Source organism: Ceratotherium simum, chromosome 10 (assembly GCF_057802395.1).
Source record: "Ceratotherium simum simum isolate JZ-2026a chromosome 10, ASM5780239v1, whole genome shotgun sequence".
Taxonomy (NCBI): Eukaryota; Metazoa; Chordata; class Mammalia; order Perissodactyla; family Rhinocerotidae; genus Ceratotherium; species Ceratotherium simum.
Window position 1 is genome coordinate 72,744,306 of NC_141909.1, and position 20,565 is coordinate 72,764,870.

At 37.6% G+C, this 20,565-nt stretch overlaps 1 protein-coding gene and 1 long non-coding RNA gene across 4 annotated transcripts in view; both read right to left on the reverse strand.

The window, feature by feature from the left end:
• LOC147916175 (uncharacterized) overlaps nucleotides 1–4,969 on the reverse strand; it is a 43,415-nt gene extending 38,446 nt beyond the window's left edge. Inside the window, exon 1 of the long non-coding RNA XR_015553363.1 lies at nucleotides 4,744–4,969. This is a non-coding gene — a long non-coding RNA (uncharacterized LOC147916175). The remainder of the gene's footprint in view (nucleotides 1–4,743) is intronic.
• Nucleotides 4,970–19,164: 14,195 nt separating this feature from the next.
• Nucleotides 19,165–20,565, reverse strand: part of B3GLCT (beta 3-glucosyltransferase) — a 215,293-nt gene continuing 213,892 nt past the window's right edge. Inside the window, exon 23 of one of the 3 annotated variants that reach the window (XR_015553476.1) lies at nucleotides 19,165–19,451. The gene's annotated coding sequence lies outside the window, so the exon portion shown is untranslated. The remainder of the gene's footprint in view (nucleotides 19,452–20,565) is intronic. The other 2 variants (XR_015553478.1, XR_015553477.1) reach the window with 2 other exon arrangements.

A 20,565-nucleotide genomic window follows, 5' to 3' on the forward strand; every position in this document is an offset into this window, starting at 1 on the left:
TAAAATTGTAAGTGTGAAGCATATGAAATTACCAATATTCAAGCTTTGTGACCTACAAAAAAATGTTTTCTTATATAGAATGGATACAGTAAATAAAGTGCTATCATAAGCTCTCAGCCAATGGACCAACTTCTCATAGGGTGCTTTGCTCAATTAGAATGAAGTTCAACACTGTATGGTCTCTCTCTCATCATATATTCTTGGGGTTCAATATTGACTCACAAATAAAAAGGGTGCACAGGTGACAGTGACTCAGGTGCTGCAAAGCATCATGGAAGAGGTGGAGAGTGATGCTGAAGTGCAGGCTTGGTGGCTAGTGGCCCTCCCAAGAAAAGGTCAAAGAAGCACAGGGTGAAAATCAGCTGCCATGTAGGGAGTGGTGCAAGACCTAAGACATTATGAATAGCATCATAAGCCTCATCATTGCACTGGAAGAATAAAACAAACGGAGAGGGGCTGGCCCCACGGCGTAGCGGTTAAGTGCGCGCACCCCACTGCTGGTGGCCCGGGTTCGGATCCCGGGCGCGCACCGACGCACCACTTGTCAGGCCATGCTGTGGCAGCCTCCCACATAAAGTGGAGGAAGATGGGCACGGATGTTAGCCCAGGGCCAGTCTTCCTCAGCAAAAAGAGGAGGATTGGCATGGACGTTAGCTCAGGGCTAATCTTCCTCACAAAAAAACAAAAACACGGAGATATGTCACAAGTTCAGGAGATATGACAAGAACATGTGACTGTCAAGATTGCTTCTTCACAGGGATTATCCTCTGGCAGCCTGTGTTTCCAGAAAGCATCTCTATATTAAAGGGATATGATTAAATGATAATGATAGGTCAATACTTCCTGAGGACTATGATAGGCAAGGCACTATGCTAACGGCCTTGCATGTATGTATCAGTCAAGATTCCCCAGAGCAGCAGAACCAGTGGGATATACACATACAGAACGTTGAGAGTTACTGCAAGGAATTGCCTTACACAGTGGTGAGGCTGGCAAGTTCAAAATCCATAGGACAGACCAGCAGGCTCAAAACTCTCAGGCAGGAGCTGATGCTGCCATCTTGACAGAGAATTTCTTCCTCTTCAAGAAACCTCAGTTTTGCTCTTGAGGCTTTCCAACTGATTGGATAATACTAATGCAGATTATAGAGGATAATATCCTTTACTTAACATCAACTGACTGTAGATGTTAACCCCATCTACAAAACACTTTCAGAGCAACACCTAGATTCGTGTTTGATTGAATAACTGGGTACTACAGTCTAGCCAAGTTGACAGGTAAAACTAATCATCATATATGCCACTTTTTCTTCATGAAAAATCTATGAGGAAAGTACCCATTATCCCCATTTTACACATAAAGAAACAGAGGCTCAAGAAGGTAAAGAACTTGTTCAAGATCACAGTTTGTAAGGATGGAGCCATGCTTTGAAACCAGGGAGTTTGACTTCAGAGCCTGTGAATTTAGCCACTGAGTTCTTCTGTCTCACCAAGCAGCAAGGGTTTTCTGATAAGGATGCTCTCATTTGGGAGTTGAGTAGGGAAAAGCCAGCAAGAGGTAAAGCCAAGAGGAGCTCAGCGTTAGCTCTTGTGCATTGGAGAATCATAAGCTTTCCATTGTTGTAGGCTCCACAGCCATCCCACCATGCAATGAACACAAATTGATGACTTATTAAGTGAGCCACTCTGTAAATAGAGGGAAGGTTACAACACAGTGGATACGGGAAGTACTAGCTTATATGAAAAATAAAATCAGATCAAATTGGATTACACATTAAGACAGAAATCAGAAGGATGAATGAAAAAGTCCTTCTTTCTGCCATTCCAAATAGACTCCTTCCAAATTTCCACTTCAACCAGAATGGCAGCATTAGCAGCAGATGGGAAAGCTGCCCCCACATAGCCATGACAATGTGGACATAGAAGGATATGGGTTTGGGGACTCCAGGGAAGGTAGGTTGACAGCTAGTTGGGGTGAGATTTTATAGTTGCCAGAGGCCCCTCCCTCACCTCTCAAACAAATGTGTCTCTACCATTGTCAACTTCCCTTTGCCATACTCCATGATGACACTTGCAAAACTCTTCCATGTCCCTAAAGCTGTCAGCTCTGCTTGCAGATATTTTAGCAGAAGACTTTGTTCCCACTTTAGGAGAAAAATAGAGGCCAGCAGAGATAACCTTCCTAAACATCTCTTTACACCACCACCAAACATAGATCTGTACCAATGCCCCCCGGATTCCTCTGCAAGACCACCCCTTGTCTTGTGCTCTGGACTCTGGATATCACCGGCAACCATCATCTCTAGAGCTTGCCCCATCAGTCGGCACTTTCCTTTCCCTTGTTTATATTTTCAGTCTTCTTAGTTTTTCCTTTTCCCTCTGCCTACAAGTAGAATAAATGCTTCCACCATTCTAAAAAATACCTTACTTCTAGATAATTATAAAAAACATAAATGGACTAAAATGCTTGACAAATGGGAAAGTTTGGTCAGAGCAGATGGGATTTAAAAACGACAGCTATATTCTATTTCAAAAGACATATCTTAAATACAAGGATATGGAGAGATCGAAAGTAAAAGGATAGAAAAAAGATATTCCTTCCAAACTCTAAGCAAAAGATAGTGAATATCAGATAAAGAAAACTTTAAGACAAATAATATTACTAGAGATGAAGGAAGTTGCATAGTGATAAAAATTTCAATTTACCGGGAAGATATAAAAAATTCTAAACCTGTATATGCTTAAATATACAATTCTAAATTTGTATATTCCTCTAAGATAGCAAAAACTTGACAAAAGTAAAAGAACTATATAATAATAACGTAATGTGGGTTTTAACACACTTCCATCTGTAACAGTAACTTATAGAACAAGCATACACACGCGCGCGCACACCAAAAAATAGTAAGATTTCAGATGGTTTCATCAACATGATCTAACTGACATATGAATAAATGGGCCTATCACACGTATATACCCAGAGACATTTACAAGACTCTTAATAGCAGTACTATTTATAATTGTCAAAAATTGGGACCAACCCAATGATATCAAGGCAGATTGAATAAATGAATTGTAATATTAAAAAAAACTTTTCTATTTTCCTATCTGCCAATTTTAAGTAAAAATATTTTTGGAAAAAATACTAGCTCTATTTCCTCACTTCCATTGCACTACTCAATCTTAAGCAATATTTCCAGTCCCCATCTTGCCATAGAAATTTTTCTGGTCAGGGCAGCAATTACAAAACTCTATTAGTATCTTGTTTCTTATTCCTATTCTACTAGGTGGGCTTCTCAGCATCATCTAACACTGATGGTCACTCCACTCAACCTGCAAATCTCTTCTTTCGTAATTTATTGATTTCTGTCTTGGTTCTCTTCCTGTTGTTAACTTTTTTTTTTCAGTGTCTTTCACAGCCTCTTGTTCTGTCATTGCAGGTTCGTCTCTGCTCATGCTGGGCGACGGTAATTAGTCTCATGGCTTCAGCACCATCTTTGTGCTGAGGCAGTAGGGGCACGGATGTGGTTGAGCATGGACCAGATGACAAGCTAACTCTGTGAATCAAAGTCTCTAACCTCAACCTTTCTTCTGAGCTTTAATCAGAAGGGCACTAAAAATAAACTTGACCCAGGTCATAACTGTGTGGTGAGCCCATTTTGCATCCCTCCACTTTCATAAACTGATGAAAGCCCATCTCCAGTTGATGCAATTCTCAGATTTGCTTGGCCATGGTTTTCTGCCTGGTGCTACGATGACCCTTTCAGGAAGATCACTCGGCACCAAGGGCTTCCTGTTGGTACAGAGAGGAGATGTCCATCTTTATTAGAGAGAGGCTCACTGAGCTCGGTCCCTGCCCTCGTGATGGAGACTGGTTTGTCCTTCATGGGCTGCCCTGCAGTTGGCCCTGCTGCTGTAAGCAGCTGCTCCTAATCTCCCACGTTGCCATTGGCAGGAGCAAACCGTGCCTCATCTCACGCCTCCACCCTCACACTGCAGTGCTCTCCCTTCCTGCCCTTGCGCTTTCCTGTCGCTGCTAAAGTGCAGGTGTCAGCGGCTTAATAAGCTGCCCCCCACCCACCCCACTGGTTTTCCAGGATGGGTGTTTGAGGCTGCAGGTTGTACAGAGGCAGGCACAAAATGTTTCCAGCTCATGCCCTTTCACTGGCTCAATGCCACTGCTCTTGTGGCAAAATAACCCAGAAATGTGGAGGACTTAACACCCCAGTGGTGGAGACAGGGGGAGGCTTCAGCCAGTGAGCAACAGGAGACAGAAAGGAGCCAACAGATGTTCTTCGCCCTTCCTCCTCCATGAGAGACTGCTCTAGGAGTCTTCCGTGTTTCCATATGCCCTCCCTGGAGGTGTCCTATGTGACAGAGCAACCAGTGTTTCCTGGTCAAGTCTGGACAGCTTGGAATATACTCCTTTCTGCTTGCTTTCTCCTTCCTCTACCTCACTTACCTGGTTCCTTCACTTTTGCTTCTCTGGACTGCACCCCCTCAACAAAGCTTTAGCACATAAGTTTTGACTTAGGCTCAGTTTTATAGGGGAACCAGGCTAAAATATTCACCATAAAAAGGAAAGGGAGCACGATCCTCTCGATTCCCTACTAAGTGCCTGTGTTTTTGCTAAGTGATTTACATTTGTTATGTCTTTTAATCCTCCCAGTGAACTATTCAATCAGTATTATTTTTCCCTTATTACAGTGAGGAACCGAGGCTCATTGAGGCTTAAGTAACTTACCAAAGATGGTGCAGCTGGAAGTGACAGAGCTAAGATGCTAACTCCAGTGTGTCCTGCTTCAGAGCCAGTATTCCTCCCACTGCTCCTCGCTGTCTCCACTATCAGGACGTTGGGGGCCCAGAGTTTCTATGAAGGTTCCATGTGGTACTTCATTGGTAGAGTTTTAAGAAGCTTTAAGGATGATTCAATGAAGAACACTTTAAATATCCAAGCAGAGTATGATCAGAGAGTCCTAAAATGACAAGATGAGCAATCTATAAAAGCAGATGGTTAAACCACCATTGTTATTTGACATATAGATATCACTGTAGTCATTTCTAAATGGAGTCACTGATGAGCCAACTAAAGGTCATGAAAGTAGCTGCTACAGGAGTGACAGCATGAAGGGTTGGGAGGAGGCACAGAGAACCACGAAGAGAAACGAGGGAGAGAAGCTTCCCCTCCTCCCCAAGCCCAGCGCAGTGCTCCATCCGCAGTGTGGAAACACTTGGCTAAGTTCATCTAGATCATCCAGATCTGTCTGTTCTCCCCATAAAGACCTTTGGGAACAAAGAGTGCAAGGATTTAGCTAGAAAATTAATCTTGAAACAAAATAGAGGGATCCTGCCTGCCAGAGGCTCAAATGGGAAGGATTTCCTCATCCCGCACAGAGTGGTACTGGCAGAGTTCTACCTGTGTCCAGAGGTTTAGGCCAGGATCGCACTTTGGAAATTGGAAAAAGATCAAATTTAGACCCTGGTACGTCACTCAGTTAGCATCTCTCCAGGTCATGGATTACGAAGTGAATCTTTTCACTCTGTGTCCCTCATGTAGGAGGGAGATGTCTTTTGTGTGATAAAAAAAGTCAGATTGTTTACAGAGTTAATCATTTTCTTATGATCCTATAAAGTGCTGAAGGGTTGGCCCCTTGAAGATGGCTATTAATTCATAAAAGCATACTTATAAAACCAGGTGGATTTGTGTATATGTGAAGAAAGCATTAATACTACCTGCCCGACATCAAAACTCTTGCCTTTGAACTTGATAAGCATCCCAGAGGTCTGCAGAAACTCTGCTGTGCTACAGTAGATGCTAGTCCTTGGAGCATCGTTGTCAGCAGAGGCTAAAGTTCTCAAAGAGACCCTTTCCTTTTCTGTATTTTCCCTGCGTGCTGTTCAGTTGCACAGGGGCAATGCCAACCTCTCCCCACCACCTTTGCCTAAGGAATCAACACTTATCTCTTGAACTATGTAACCCTCTCATCCCTCAACCTACCCTCCAACAAAGAGCTTCCGTTCAAAGAGCCTAAGACACAATGTCTTGAATTTTCGTATCAATCACCTGGAGGTCTTGATAAAATGACATGACATTCTGATTCAGTAGGTCAGAGTGGGAGGCCCGAGATTCTGCATTTCTAGCACAAACCCAGGATACATCACTACTGCTGATTTGTGAACAAATAGCATGAGCTTAGAAGACCATTTTCTTTTTCTTTTAAATATTTTGAAGATTATTTGGTCCTTAGAAAAATTTGCCCCTTGAAAATGCCTCAGTGTTACCAATAAGCTGTTCTGGGCACCCTTGCAGAAATTTTCAAACAGATGGGGCTAAAGTTAGAAACAAGTGAGGGCATCACGCTAGTGCTGTCCTCATGGGCCACATTGTTTTGGCTCTCAGTACAAGCACAAACTCAGTGCTGACCTAAAGGCTTACTCTCAAAATTACACATGGAAATGGATTTTGCCAACACCGCTTGACTAAATGTGCTCGTCCCTGAGACCACCAGGCTTGTTTTATTCAGTCTCAAATTGGTTATTTTCCTTCGGGTAATTTCAATTATTGTGTGGAGTAAGAAGATTTAAATGTTAAAGCACATAAACAGAGTCAGCTTAATTGTGGATTTAAATTCTATATTTGATTGAACAGAAGTAATACTTGCTATTCTGCCTCTATTTCAGGGTTTTCATTTTCCGCTTGGAGAATTCAGTCCTTTTGATGTCCAAAAAAACTATTGTGGAAAATGCAACTGGTCCAAAGCGTGCTTAACTGTCTAGAACAGATGGGGGAAAGGGATATTGAACTAGGCAGCTTTTTCCAGATGCTTTAGAAATGCTTAATATGTATTGCCTTTTACCCAAAAAGCATAGCTATATATTATCTGATGTAGAAAAACATCTTACTTGGAGAAAAATAAAATAAACATGTAGTTATGTATAAACTACACCAAACCTTAGATTTATCCCTTACGGTTATTTTTGAAAACTACCTGCCTACATCTAATCTTTAGCATTACATTTCAGTAACATCCTCCCAGTTAGCATCCTTGTCTCTAGAGGCTATCTATTCTAAGTAGGTATCTGTTCCAAAACACATTTGCCAAAATCTCCTTAATTTAAAGAGATTAAGACCTTAACAACTACTTATCATATCATTTCCTTATTTCAAAACATTTGCTCAAAACCTATAGTTCTCAACCTACTACTCAACACCCTTCATCAAATAAATTCACAACCAAAATTTCAGATTTGAGGACCAGTCTATTCCTCAGCAGAGGCAAAATAAGGTGCCCTACAGCAGCAAGTTAATCTTAGTTATTTTTGTCCATACTGACCTGTGCCATTTAACTATGAATTCAATTTCTTTAATAAATATAGAACTTATCTACTTCTTCTTCAGTGAGTTTTGGTAGTTTGTATCTTCAGAGGAATTATTGTATTTCATCTAAGTTGTTGAATGTACGTGCACAGAGTTCTTCATAGTATTCCTTTATTATACTTTTAATGTATGTTGGGTATGTAATAATATCATCTTTTTTATTCCTGATATCGTAATTTGTTTCTCTTCTCTTATTTTCTTGGTCAATCTGTATAGAGGTTTATCTCTTCAAAGAGCCAATTTCTGGTTTTATTGATTTCTCTATTGTTTTTCTGTTTTGAATTTTATGGATTTCTGCTCTTACTTTATTATTTCTTTCTTTCTGATAACTTTGGTCTATTTTGCTCTTCTGTTTCTAGTTCCCTAAGGTGGAATCATAGTAGTAAATTGAGCCCTCTCTTCTTTCCTAACACATACATTTAATGACATATTTCCTCTAAGCACTACTTTAGCTTTACCTCACAAGTTGTTTTTTTTTTTTTCTTGTGAGGAAGATTAGCCCTGAGCTAACATCCATTGCCAATCCTCCTCTTTTTGCTGAGGAAGACTGGCCCTGGGCTAACATCCATGCCCATCTTCCTCTACTTTATATGGGACGCCGCCACAGCATGGCTTGACAAGCAGTGCCTCAGTCCGTGCCCGGGATCTGAAACGGTGAACTCTGGGCCACTGGAGTGGACTTAACCATTATGCCACTGGGCCAGCCCCTACCTCACAAGTTTTGATATGCTGTATTTTCACTTTCCCTCAGTTCAAAATGTTTTCTTATTTCCTTTGAGATTTGCTCTTTGGCCCATGGATTATTTAGAATATTATCTAATTTCTAAGAATTAGGGGGATTTTCCAGATAATTTTTTGTTATCAATTTCTAGATTAATTCCATTAAGGTCAGAGGATACATTTTGCATGATTTCAATACTTTTAGATGTGTTAACGTTGTTTTATCACCCAGTATACTGTCTATCTTGATAAGTGTCCCATGTGCACTTGAAAAGAATGTGTATTCTGCTGTTCTTTGGTGGAGTGGTGGCATTCAGGTCTTCTATGGTCTTGTTCATTTTTTGTCTACTTGTTCTATTACTGAAGGAGGAGACTGAAAGCCTCCAACTATAATTGTGGATTTGTTTATTTCTCCTTGCATTTATTCCAGTTGTATTTTAACACCTTTTTTGGTTCTGTTTTTTTTTTTTCTGTGTGTGCATATGTATTAAAGATTCTATGTCTTCCTAGTGTACTGACCCTTTTATCATTACATAATGATGCCTCTTCGTTCCTTGTAATTTTCCTTGTTCTAAAGTCTACTTTGTCTAATATTAACAGAGATAATCCAGCTATCTTTTGATAAGTGTTTGAATGGTATATATTTTTCCATCTTTTTACTTTTAACTTATTTATAGCAGGATATTTCAAGGGAGTTTCTTAACAGTATATATTTGATTTTTAGTTTTTTTTGCCCAGTGTAATGATCACCATTTTTTATTTGATGTGCTTATATTTATATTTAATGTAATTATTGGTAAGGTGGTATTTTGGTCTACCATTATTTTATTTGTTTTCTTTTTGTCCCCTCTATTTTGCATTCCTCTTTTCTCCTTTTGTGCATTCTTTTGACATATTTTAATATATACTTGTATTCTATTTTAATTTATATATTGGCTCTTTGTCTTTATCTCTTTGTGTAGTTTTTTAGTGGTTGTTTTAGGCATTACTGTACATATTTCACTTTTTACAGTCTATGAAAATTAATATTTTACCTCTTCAAGTGAAACGTAGAAACTTCATTCTCTTTCTTTTCTGTTGTATTTGTAGTTTTCATATATATTACATCCACATACATTAAAAACCCTACCAATGTTATAATTTTGGCTTTCCATCATCATACATATTTCAAAGAACATTAGAGGAGAAAATAATCTGTCATATTTACCTAGTTATTTACCATTTATATTTCTCTTCCTTCATGCCTAAAGTTCCCAGTTTCCTGGTGGTATAATTTTCTTTCTTCCTGCAGTACTTTCTTTAATATTTCTTTTAAAGAAGGCCTGCTTTTGACTAATTCTCTTAGTTTTATTTCATCTGAGACTATTGTTATTATTCCCTCATTCTTGAAAGGTATTCTTACTGGATAGAGAACACTGCATTGACAGATTTTCTATTAATACTTTTCAAATGCTGTGCCACTTCCTTCTGGCCTGCATTGTTTCTCATGAGAAATCCACAATCATTCAAATGTAACATGTCATTGTTTTTCCTATGGTTGCTTTCAAGAATTTTTTTAAATACTGGTTTTCAGCAGTTTGATTAAGATGTATGTAAGCATGGTTTGCTTTGAGTTTATCCAGTTAGGGGTTCTCTAAGCTTCTTGAGTCTTTAAATTTGTCTTTTACCAAATTTGGGAAGTTTTCAGCAATTATTTCTTCAAACATTTATTCTGCACCAATCACATCCTCTTCTCCTAGGACTCAACTGACATGAATGTTGTACCTTTTTACATTATTCTGCAGGTCCCTGAGACTCTGTTAACTTTTTTTCCCAATATATTTTTTCTCTGTTTTTCACATTAGATAATTTCTATTGCTCTATTCAAGTTTATAGATTCTTTCCTCTGTCATCTTTACCTACTTTACTTTTTAGTTCTAAAATGTCCATTTTGTTCTTTTTTACAGCTTCTTTTTCTCAACTGAAGACTGCTATCTTTCCATTTGTTTCAACAGCATTCAACCTTACTTCATGGAACATAGTTATTGTAGCTGCTTTGATGTTCTGTTGGATTTAGATCACCAAGATTCAACAGCATTCAACCTTACTTCATGGAACATAGTTATTGTAGCTGCTTTGATGTTCTGTTGGATTTAGATCACCAAGATCACCACAAGGTACGCAGCTGTTGGGTGTCTTTTTCCTTATGAGTTGCTGAGATTTTCCCTGTTCTTTGTAGATCAAGTAAGTTTAAATTGTATCCTAGATGTTTTGAATATAATATTATGAGACTCCAGGTCCTGTTAAAATCCTCTGGGAAGTGGGACTTCCAGTTCCAGCCAAGTTGGAGTAACAGAGACAAGTTTCATCATTCCTTTGAAACAATTTAAAACATGGACAAAATATATGCAACAATGGTTTTAAAGACACTGGATATTAGGCAGTGAAGGACGGCAATCCATGAGGGATAAGAAACAAATGAGGTGAGCCCTACAATTGCTGCCTTTAATTCCTTGAGAGAGTTATCAGGCCACAATACAGGGAGTGGGAGCCAGAGCCAAAGCAGAGTCCAGTGGGTTCCCTGAGTTGAGGAGATTAAGTTGAGCATCCAGAGATGCCAAAGTGGTTAGAATTTACAATACAAATAACAGAGGTGAGAGAACTTCCCAAAGAGGGGATTCTGGAGATCTGCAGAAGACCCCCATTGAGTATGATGATGAGTACTGATCAGTGCATGTGTTTGAGGAAACTATCTGATGCTAGAAAGTAACCACCCTAGAGGATGAGAGGAAACATTCTTTGGAGTTTGCACAGGACCAGAATAGGGCCTGTTCCCACCAGCCAGAGTGGAAAACCTCATAATCCATGAAGCATCTAGTAGAGTACTCAGAATATCTTACTTCAGTAGTGGGAAATAATTAGCCTTAGGTTAATGCTGCTCTGATCTTGCTTAAACAAATCTTAAAAGCAAGACACAAAAAGATCAAACTGTTTCCAAGTATCTTAATTACATCCCAGAAAAAAAGATTAAGAATGTTTACAGGAAAACAAAAAAATGTCCAGCACCTAACAAGGTAAAATTCACAATACCTGGAATCCAATTAAAAAATCACCAGCTATGTAAAGAAGCAGGAAAATATGACCCATAATGAGAATAACAATCACTCAGTTGAAACAACCCAGAACTGACATAGATGTTATAATTAGCAAATAAGGACATTAAAGTTAATATAATCATATTATATATGTTCAAAAAGTTAAGTAGAGACAGAAGAAGATATAAAAAAGATCCAAATCAAACTTCTAGAGATGAAAACTACAATGTCTGAGATTAAAAAAAAAAAAAATTGGAGGGGATTAATAACAGATTAGACATCACAGAAATAAAGATTAATGAACCTGAAGACAGAGTATTAGAAACTATCCAAACTGAAACACAGAGAAAACAAGAATGCAAAAAAGAAGACAGCATCAGTTAACTGTGGGCCAACTTCAAGGAGCCTAATATTAGTGTAATTGGAATCCCTAAACTAGAGGAGGCAGGAAGAAAATTAAAACATCTGAAATGGTAAAAAAGAAAAATCTTTCATATTAGATGAATGCTGTAAACCCCCACAACCAAGAAGCCCAATGAACATCAACTTGCTCAAAAACAATGATAAAGAGAAAAAATTTTCAATCAATCAGAAAAAAAGATTCGTTATATATAGAAAAACTAAGGATGACAGCAGATTTCTTCTTGGAAACAAGGCAAACAAGAAGACAGCAGACAATATTCTAAAAGTACTAAAATAAAAATTGTTATATAGAAATATATACATACCAATAAATATATACCTAGTGAAAATATTTTTTTAAATTATGGCAAAATGAATCATTTTTGAGACAAACAAAAGCTGAAATAATTGTCACCAGCATGACAGGAATGTTAAAGGAAGTCCTCCAGGCACAAGTTAACTGATTATCAGATGAAATATACACATAAAAAAAGGAATAGAGAGCATCAGATACATAAGATTTCTTTTATGATTTGAATATCTTTAAAAGATAATTGTGTATACGTATTGGATAAGAAAGCAGGATCCAACTAAATGCTATTGCCATTCAAGACTATATATGTGTGTGCGTGACTTTTATTTATACCTATATATATATATAAAATAGAAAAACTTCTACCATGCTAGTATTAGTTATGAGAAATCTGTTTTGATCATATTAATATCATAAAAAGTATATTTCAGAGCAAAGAATATTACCAGAGATAAAAAAGTTTAATAATGATAAAGGGATCAACTCATAAAGAGGACATAAAAATCCTATTTATGTACCTAATAATAGAGCTTCAAAATATATGAAGCAAAAAATCAATAGAACCGAAAGGAGAAATAGACAAACCCAAAATTATATTCAGAGATATCTATATTCTTTTATCAAAAATTGGTAGAGGGCCACTGGTGGTGCAGCAGTTAAGTGCACACACTCCGCTGCAGCGGCCCAGGGTTCACTGGTCCGGATCCCAGGCATGCACCAACGCACCGCTTGTTAAGCCATGCTGTGGCGGTGTCCCATATAAAGTAGAGGAAGATGGGCACAGATGTTAGCCCAGGGCCAGTCTTCCTCAAGAAAAAAGGGGAGGATTGGCAATGGATGTTAGCTCAGGGCTAGTCCTCCTCACACACACACACACAAAATTGGTAGAACATATAGACAAAAATCCTAAACAAACTTTTAGCAAACTGAATCCAACAATATATTAAAAGGAAAATACAACAAAGCCATGAAGGATTTATTCCAGGAATAAAGAGTTGGTTTAACATTAGAAAATCAATCAATGTGATTCATCATATTAACAAACTAAACATAAAAAAACCAGATAATCATCTTAATCAATGGAGAAAAAACATTTAACAAAATCCAACATCCATTCCTGATAAAAACTTGCAACAACTAGGAATAGAAGAAAGTCTCCCCAACCTGGAAAGGATATCTACTAAAACCTATAGCAAACATCATACATAATGGTGAAAGACGAAATACTTCTCCCTAAGGCCAGGAACAAGACAGGGATATCAGTTCTCACCATTTCTAGTCAGTATTGTACTCGAGGTTCTAGTCAGTGCAATCAGCCAAGAAAAAGGAATAAAAGTCATCTGGATTGGAAAAGAAGTAAAACTGTCTTTATTTGCAGATGACAATACCATGCAAACAATACCATACAATAGCATCCCAAAATACGATACATCTAGGGATAAATCTGACAAAAAATATGCAAGACCTGCACACTGAAAACTATAAAACATTAATGAGAGAAATTTAAAAAGACCTAAATAGAGAGATATGCTATGTCCATAGCTCTAAAGACTCAATACTGTTAAAACGTGAGTTCTTTCCAAATTGACCTATATATCCAACGTAATCCCAATTAAAGTCCTAGCTTGCTTTTTTCTCTTTTTTGGTAGAAATTGACAAGCTAATTCTAAAATTTATATTGAAATACAAAAGATCTAAATTAGCCAAAACAACTTTAAAAAGAAAAACAAAGGTGGAGAATTAACTCTTCCTGACTTCAAGGTTATTATAAAACAAAAGTAATCAAGACAGTGTGGAAATGGCATACAGATAGATAAATAGATCAAGAGAACAGAAGAAAGATTCCGAAAATATATGGACAGACCAACACATATGCACAACTAATTTTTGACAAAGGTGCAAAGGCAGTTCAGTGGAAAAAGAATATTCTTTTCAACAAATGGTACTGGAAAAATTGGACATCCACATGCAAAAAAAAAAGACAACTTCAATCCATATCTCATACTATATATAAAAATTAACTCAAAATGAATTATAGATTTAAATATAAAATCTAGAACTATTAAACTTCTGAAAGGAAACAAGAAAATGTAAAGACAAGCTACAGACTGGGAGAAAATACTTTGCCCATTCTTAATATTGAACTGATGATTTCCTTATTATTGAGTTTCAAGAGTATTATAGATACAAGTCCTGTATCAGATGTATGTTTTGGAAATATTTTCATTCAGTTTGCTGTTTGTCTTCTTATTCTTTAAACAGAGTCTTTTAAAGATCATGCATTTTTAATTTTGATAAAGCCCATTTTATCAATTTCTTCATTTATGGATCAGGCTTTTGGTATCATAGTGAAGAAATCTTTGCCTAACCCATGGCCACAAATGTTTTCTCCTAGAAGTTTTATAGTTCTAGGTTTTACATTTAGGATTATAATCCATTTTGAGTTACCATATAGTGCAAGGTATGAATCAAAGTCAAAAAGATTTTTTTTAATTTGAAAATATTTATAAATCAATAAAGGATTTGTATCCAGAATATATAAAGAATATTCTTTTTTTTTTTTTTTTTAGAGATTGTTTTTTTTTTTAATTTTTTGTTTATTGAAGTAACATTGGTTTATAACATTGTAAAAATTTCAGGTGTACATCATTGTACTTCTATTTCTGCATGGACTACATCATGTTCACCACCAAAATACTAATTACAACCCATCACCACACACATGTGCCGAATTATCCCTTTCACCCTCCTCCCTCCCCCCTTCCCCTCTGGTAACCACCAATCCAATCTCTGTCCCTATGTTTGTTTATTGTTGTTATTATCTACTACTTAATGAAGGAAATCATACGGTATTTGACCTTCTCCCTCTGACTTATTTCACTTTGCATTATACCCTCAATGTCCATCCATGTTGTCACAAATGGCTGGATTTAAGTGGATTTCTTATGGCTGAGTAGTATTCCATTGTGTATATATACCACAGCTTCTTTATCCATTCGTCCCTTGATGGGCACTTAGGTTGCTTCCAAGTCTTGGCTATCGTGAATAAGGCTGCAATGAACACAGGGGTGCATGTACCTTTGCAAATTGGTGTTTTCAAGTTCTTTGGATAAACACCCAACAGTGGAATAGCTGGATCATATGGTAGTTCTATCGTTGATTTTTTGAGGAATCTCCATACTGTTTTCCATAGTGGCTGCACCAATTTGCACTCCCACCAGCAGTGTATGAGAGTTCCCTTCTCTCCACATCCTCTCCAACACATGTTGTTTCCTGTCTTGTTAATTATAGCCATTCTGACGGGCGTGAGGTGATATCTCATTGTAGTTTTGATTTGCATTTCCCTGATAGTTAGTGATTTTGAACATCTTTTCATGTGTCTGTTGGCCATCTGTATATCTTCTTTGGAGAAATGTCTGTTCAGGTCTTTTGCCCATTTTTTAATTGGGTTGGTAGTTTTTTTGTTGTTGAGATGCATGAGTTCTTTATATATTTTGGAGATTAAGCCCTTATCATAAGTATGGTTTGCAAATATCTTCTCCCAATTGTTAGGTTGTCTTTTCGTTTTGTTGATGGTTTCCTTTGCTGTGCAGAAGCTTTTTAGTTTGATGTAGTCCCATTTGTTTATTTTTTCTATTGTTTCTCTTGCCCGGTCAGATGTGGTGTTTGAAAAGATGTTGCTAAGACCGATGTCGAAGAGCGTACTGCCTATGTTTTCTTCTAGAAGTTTCACAGTTTCAGAATATTCTAAACTCAATAATGAGAAAACACACAACCCAGTGACATAAGCAAAAACAATGAAAACATACTTCACCCAAGAAGATATACAGATGGCAAATAAGCATATGAAAGGATGCTCAACATTATTAGTTACTAGGAAAATGCAAATTAAAACCACAATGAAATACCACTACTCACCTGTTAGAATGGCTAAAATTAAAAAGACTGGTCAAACCAAATATTGGCAAAGATATGGAGGAAACAGAACTCTCATAGGCTGCTGGTCAGATTTGTAAATGTACCACTACTTCGAAAAACAGTTTGGTAGTTTCTTGCAAAAGCTAAGCGTATACCTACTATGTGATCCATTCTTTCTTTCCTAGATATTCACCCAAGAGAAATGAAAGCCTATATCCATACAAAGCTGCTACAAATGATCATAGAAGCTTTCGGTGATAGCCAAAAACTGGAAACAACCCAAATGTTCATCAATAGGTGAAGGGACAAACACGTTTTATATACACATATGTACTAGTTTCTTAGGGCTGCCATAACAAAATGGTGGCTTAAATAATAGATATTTATTGTCTCACAGGTCTGGAGGCTAGAAATCCAAAATCAAGGTGTTATCCGGACTGGTTCCTTCCGAGGGCTGTGAGGGAGATCTAGTCCATGCCTCTCTCCTAGCTGCTGGCAGCCTCAGACATTCCTTGACTTGTATGTGATGGTCTCCCTGTGTCTTTACATCATCTTCCTTCTGTGCATTTCTCTGCGTCCAAATTTCCGCATTTTATAAAGACATCAGTCATATTGGATTAGGAACCCTCCTAATGACCTCATTTTAACTTGATTACCTCTGTAATGACCCTAATTCCAAATAAGGTCACATTCTGAAGCACTTGGGGGTTAGGACTTCAACATATCTTTTTTGAGGGGACACAATTCAACCCATAACACTGTACAACAGGTTACTGTTCTGCAATAAAGAGCAAGAACATGAATGAATCTGAAAATATTTATGAGTGAAAGAAGCCAGACCCGCCCCAAAAAATAGTACATACTGTATGGTTCCATTTATATAAAATTCTAGAAAACGTAAACTAATCTATAAACTATTTACTTTCTTTTTAGAAGGCAGATCAGTGATGGCCTGAGGTGAGGGGTTATGTGGAAACTTTTGGAGGTGATGGATATGTTTGCTATTTTTATTGTGATGATTGTGATGTCATCATGCAGACAAAATAATTTAGAGATGAAATAATCAAATTCAAAGTCAGTGGAAGGAAACCATACAGAGAAATAATCCAATTACTGGCAATGTTGGGTTCCATTATCCAGGACAAAGGAACCAGTAGTCCTCCACTCTAGCTTCACCATCATGTCAGTTATGCTTTTTATATTAATGTAGTAGCCTCCAAGCCCTCTCAGCCCTTTATCTAGTGGGAATCCTCCCATGTCCGTTTTTACCTGTAGTTGCCATTAATAAGGCAGAGAGAGTCAGCAGACGGGAGAGGCTGTATCAAGTACTTTGATCCAACTGCATAGCTAGGCACTGATCCACATTGTCCGGACATAAATGGTGGAACCCCCAACTCATTTCCCTGCCCTTTTATGTTCTTTTGGTGATTTCCTTTTTTTTTTTTTTAACATTGGGGAGGGGAGAGAATAGAAGAGATTTGCATGTTCCTCCTAGGCAGTGTTCTATATAAATGGATTTGAGTATCAGTTTTGCCAATTATTGGATCCTTAGGCAAGATATTTTATTTTTCTGGGTCTTAGTTTCTTTAACTGAAAGATAGAGACAATCATATCTATTGCAATTCAACCAGATTTGATAATGTCTACAGTTATTCCATGTGAACACACTTTAAGAAGATATTTTTTTTGTTTATTTGATAAACTTGGGCATAGTACTATTTGCCAGCCATTGTTCTCAGCAATGTACAAATATGAATTCATTTAATTTTAATAACAATCATATGACGTAGGTATTATTTTCCTCATTTTTAAAGGTTGAATAACTTAACTAATGTCACAAAGCCGTAATATGACAGAACTGGGATTCGAACCAAAAACCACAGTCTGGCTACAGAGCCTGTGTTCTCAACCACTATGCACTGCTGCCTTATATTTGGGATTAAATGTAAAGTAGTTTTAACAGGAAAAAAAAATTCATGTAACTCACTAAAAATGACAGTCACTTGTGTTGAAGCAACAGTTTGCATTATACAACATTAAATAATACTTGTGCTTAATTATTTTTACTACCTACCAAAGTTTCTAGCACACACTAGCCACACACACACATATTGATTAGCTGACATCAGACAGTGTATTCTCAGCCAAACTGACAAAACACAGAGATCAAGCAAGTAACAGCAAATCATTTATATTTGGTCTGTGAATATCCAATATGCCAGAGCAGGATGGAGAGAAGTTTTGTCTGCAATTCCCCTTCCTAAATGTACTTTCCCTAGCGCATTTACTAAATTGTCCCTCAGACGTTCTGCAAGATGTCAGTATGTTTTCTCTAACTTTCCCTCATTAGAAATGTTATTTTCTATAGTTCTGAAATCATTGTACTCTTTTAGCCTTTATGAGTCTGTAGCTCATCTTTATTCAGGAGGATCTTTGAAACCAAAGCAGGGTCCACTCCAGGTTCTATAGACTTCGTCAGTTCAGGGGTGGCTAGTGGGTTTCTTCTAGAGTGTCAACTCTGGACCATTGTGTCTCCCTTGGAGCAAAGGATAGTAGAGTCCTGAGGCTGGCTCCTGGCTTTATCATATGGAGCATCACCTACAGGGGACTGGGGGAGGCATGGCAGCAGGGTCACACTGATTTCCATCCCTATGGCCCAGCTCCTTACTCCCTACTGTGTGTCCAACCATCAAAGTACAATAATAATTGTTAGGGATCCAAACATCATTGTTAGAGGATCCTCAAATGATGAGAAAGACATCTTCACTTTATTAAACTGAAGTCCAGTAAAGAAAAGAGCCAGCAAAGTTTATTTCTGCTTGTTACTCTTAAAAGTCAGCCAGGATTCTACTCTTTATATTTTCTCAACTTCAAATGACTGGCCTCTCAAATAAGAGATTGGGGAACAGAGGTCATTAGAAATCCCGTTAACCTCAGAGTTGAGAGGCTGGAGATGATGCAGGTCAAATCAAGGGTGGCAATGGGACCTGAGCACCTCGTGCTCTGACAAGTTAAAGTAAGGATCCTGGTCTTCTGCGAGCATTGGTTTACCTATTATGGAATGTCACCTATTTTTCAAGGATAAGTCACTGGAAATAAGATAATGTATTAATGGGATAAAGATAGGGAATATTTGAAAACATTAGAATTCTTTTTCCTAATAGTAACTTAGACAAAGTCAATTTTTAATTAAGTAAATGACAGCACTGAAAAAATAATTTATTTGAAATGCTCCCTACAGGAGGAAGTTACTCAATTTTCTTCCACCAAGTAGCCTGCTTCCTAGGAATCTAAGGAGACAGTCTCTATATGAAGAAAAGGAAAAATCATAAGTTTGGTGGAAGATTGAAGAAAGAAAGATTGGGTCGGCCCCTGTTATGTACAGAAAATGCTTGAGGCCAGAGGAGCAATGATTATCTTAGAATACAGTGCTGGCCCCAAATCGTGATTTACTCTTCCTCCTACTCCGTTCCCCTGCACAAAGGCCCAGGAAATCATGCTCATTGTCTCTACCTCAGACACCTCTGGCAACATGAAATACTCCACTGCTGCTTGGATTTCTTCTCCATTCATCGTGGCGGATCTCTTCAGAGCAAAGATTTGAGGCACATACATGTGGTTGACCAGCCTGAGCCATCCATGAAAACCTATGGCAGAAAAGGAAATTACAAAGCGTGTAAGAATATTTCTGCCATTTTCATTTTAGAACATTAGAAATAGACTTTTCAAATTGAACCTAGCCCAATGACTTTAAATATCTAGCTCTTAGTTTTTCTAATAAACTGTATAAATGGAACTGGACCTTTCATCCCTCCAAAAAAAAAAATAGAGTGGATAGAACTGTGTCATTTCACAAGGTGACTTTTTTTCAAAGCCTTTGACTATCAACTATAAAGAGGATGACATTCAGTAAGAGCTAAAAGCCTCACATTATTCACTCCTATTTGAGCTTCTCTTGAATGTGGTCTCTGATCATGGTGTTTCTGGATAGACTCCCTTTATAACAGCTGCCCAGTGATCCATTAAAATGACAAGCAAAGGGCCACATGGCGGGCTGAGTGCACTTAGTGCAACACTGACAGGAGGGATGACAAAGATTTCCTCCAGTAAGTTACAAAGATGCCTCCACACCTGGGAACAGAGGGAAAACTTTCAAGTAAAAGCACAGAATAATCTTTGAAACTCCAGGGACTGGAAATGGAATTGTGAAGCTATGAAGCCAGATGAATCAAAGTGATTTTAAATTAGTTTTAGAAACCTAAGAATGCAAAGCTTGTAAGAGGATTTACTACAATAATGCTCCAATTATTACCTCTTGTTGATGGGTTAAACTGTCATCTTTATGAAGTTCCCCAGACATCACTGAGTAGATGATACCATCCATTGCTGTCTCCTTAATTACAATCAAATCTAGATTATTTATACTAACACAGAGTTAAGACGGATGACAGAAAACTGTAGATAATCTCCCTGGGAGTTTTTTTTAGCCAACAGCCATTAATACCCATGATTCTTACTATCTCTGAGATCAATTCTGTAGAGCAAAGCTGGAGAAAGACAAATGTGAAAACTTCTTTGACACAGGCCTTATAAGGAACTCCATTTCTAGTTAATGTGAGCAGCAATGAGATGGATTGAAAAGTAAATGCTACATGCTTTCTATCTGTTTGACAAAAAGTTTCAAAATAAATAAAACTAGTAAACAACAGGCTCATATGTTTCCTTTTTAACTTTTTATTTTGAAATAATTTTAGACTTAAC